Consider the following 3,100-nt stretch of genomic DNA (forward strand, 5'->3'; position numbering starts at 1 on the left):
CATTTCATGTATGCGCGAAATGCCTTAAAAATGGCTTTAAAATGGATTTGGAGCATGGAGACGATTATCTCGGGATTGCAAGATAACCAAACAAAACTTTTAGTGGATTTCTACTTATTTTATTAAATATCATCTCCACCAAACAGGACAAGCTTGCATCTGTTATAGTTTTGGAGAAAAATGTGTTCATTTCATGTATGCGCGAAATGCCTTAAAAATGGCTTTAAAATGGATTTGGAGCATGGAGACGATTATCTCGGGATTGCAAGATAACCAAACAAAACTTTTAGTGGATTTCTACTTATTTTATTAAATATCATCTCTAGTGATGAGCGAGCATGCTTGTAACTACTCGGTACTCGCACGAGTATCACTGTACTCGGGCTGCTCGGCGGGTACCGAGTAATTTTGCAATACTCGTGCTTTACTCGTGGTCTTCATCCCTGCATGTTGGCGCTCTTTTGAGAGCCAGCCCTCATGCAGGGATTGGCTGGCAGACCACTGCAATGCCACAGCCCTGTTAGTTGTGGAATTGCAGTGATTGGCTGGCCTGCACAGCGTGACCGAGCCTTTATACCGGCCGGCGCGCTGTGCTCTGTACACAGCCATCTCATATTCCCTGCTTTCCACGCCCACAGGCGCCTATGATTGGTTGCAGTGAGACACGCCCCCACGCTGAGTGACAGGTGTCACACTGCACCCAATCACAGCAGCCGGTGGGCGTGTCTATACTGTGCAGTAAAATAAATAAATAAATAATTAAAAAAACGGCGTGCGGTTCCCCCCAATTTTAATACCAGCCAGATAAAGCCATACAGCTGAAGGCTGGTATTCTCAGGATGGGGAGCCCCACGTTATGGGGAGCCCCCCACCCTAACAATATCAGTCAGCAGCTGGCCAGAATTGCCGCATACATTATATGCGACAATTCTGGGGCTGTACCCGGCTCTTCCCGATTTACCCTGGTGCGTTGGCAAATCGGGGTAATAAGGAGTTATTGGAAGCCCATAGCTGCCAATAAGTCCTAGATTAATCATGTCAGGCGTCTATGAGACACCCTCCATGATTAATCTGTAAGTTACAGTAAATAAACACACACACCAGAAAAAATCCTTTATTAGAAATAAAAAACACACACATATACCCTGGTTCACCACTTTAATCAGCCCGAAAAAGCCCTCCATGTCCGGCATAATCCAGGATGATCCAGCGTCGCATCCAGCGCTGCTGCATGGAGGTGACCGGAGCCGCAGCACACACAGCCGCTCCGGTCACCTCCACGCAGCAAATGAACACAGCCGCGCGATCAGCTGCTGTCACTGAGGTTACCCGCTGTCACCGCTGCATCCACCGGTGGCCGCGGGTAACCTCAGTGACAGCAGCTGATCGCGCGGCTGTGTTCATTTGCTGTGTGGAGGTGACCGGAGCGGCTGTGTGTGCTGCGGCTCCGGTCACCTCCATGCAGCAGCGCTGGATGCGACGCTGGATCATCCTGGATTACGCCGGACATGGAGGGCTTTTTCGGGCTGATTAAAGTGGTGAACCAGGGTATATGTGTGTGTTTTTATTTCTAATAAAGGATTTTTTCTGGTGTGTGTGTGTTTATTTACTGTAACTTACAGATTAATCATGGAGGGTGTCTCATAGACGCCTGACATGATTAATCTAGGACTTATTGGCAGCTATGGGCTGCCAATAACTCCTTATTACCCCGATTTGCCAACGCACCAGGGCAAATCGGGAAGAGCCGGGTACAGTCCCAGAACTGTCGCATATAATGTATGCGGCAATTCTGGGCGGCTGTTGGCTGATATTGTTAGGGTGGGGGGCTCCCCATAACGTGGAGCTCCCCATCCTGAGAATACCAGCCTTCAGCCGTATGGCTTTATCTGGCTGGTTTTAAAAATGGGGGGAACCGCACGCCGTTTTTTTTTTAATTATTTATTAATTTTAATTATTAATTTTAATTATTTATTAAATAATTAAAAAAAACGGCGTGCGGTTCCCCCCATTTTTAAAACCAGCCAGATAAAGCCATACGGCTGAAGGCTGGTATTCTCAGGATGGGGAGCTCCACGTTATGGGGAGCCCCCCACCCTAACAATATCAGCCAACAGCTGCCCAGAATTGCCGCATACATTATATGCGACAGTTCTGGGACTGTACCCGGCTCTTCCCGATTTACCCTGGTGCGTTGGCAAATCGGGGTAATAAGGAGTTAATGGCAGCCCATAGCTGCCACTAAATCCTAGATTAATCATGTCAGGCGTCTCCCCGAGATTCCTTCCATGATTAATCTGTAAATTACAGTTAAAAAACACACACATCCGAAAAATCCTTTATTAGAAATAAAAAACACTAACAAAGTCCCTCATTACCAATTTATTAACCCCGACAAACCCTCCATGTCCGGCGTACTCCACGGACTCCGGCGTCGCGTCCAGCTCTGCTGCATGGAAGTGACAGGAGCTGCAGAAGACACCGCCGCTCCGGTCACCTCCACGCAGCTAATGAAGACAGCCGTGCGATCAGCTGAGCTGTCACTGAGGTTACCCGCTGTCACTGGATCCAGTGACGGCGGGTAACCTCAGTGACAGCTCAGCTGATCGCGCTACTCACCTCATTTGCTGCGTGGAAGTGACCGGAGCGGCGGTGTCTTCTGCAGCTCCGGTCACCTCTATGCAGCAGCGCAGGATGCGACGCTGGAACATCCTGGATGACGCCGGACATGGAGGGCTTTTTGGGGCTGATTAAAGTGGTGGACCAGGGAATGTGTGTGTGTTTTTTATTTCTAATAAAGGATTTTTCGGGTGTGTGTGTTTATTTACTGTAACTTACAGATTAATCATGGAGGGTGTCTCATAGACGCCTGACATGATTAATCTAGGATTTAGTGGCAGCTATGGGCTGCCATTAACTCCTTATTACCCCGATTTGCCAAAGCACCAGGGCAAATCGGGAAGAGCCGGGTACAGCCCCAGAACTGTCGCATATAATGTATGCGGCAATTCTGGGCGGCTGCTGACTGATATTGTTAGGCTGGGGGGCTCCCCATAACGTGGAGCTCCCCATCCTGAGAATACCAGCCTTCAGCCGTATG

The sequence above is a fragment of the Anomaloglossus baeobatrachus genome, unplaced genomic scaffold (genome assembly GCF_048569485.1).
Source record: "Anomaloglossus baeobatrachus isolate aAnoBae1 unplaced genomic scaffold, aAnoBae1.hap1 Scaffold_67, whole genome shotgun sequence".
Classification (NCBI taxonomy): Eukaryota; Metazoa; Chordata; class Amphibia; order Anura; family Aromobatidae; genus Anomaloglossus; species Anomaloglossus baeobatrachus.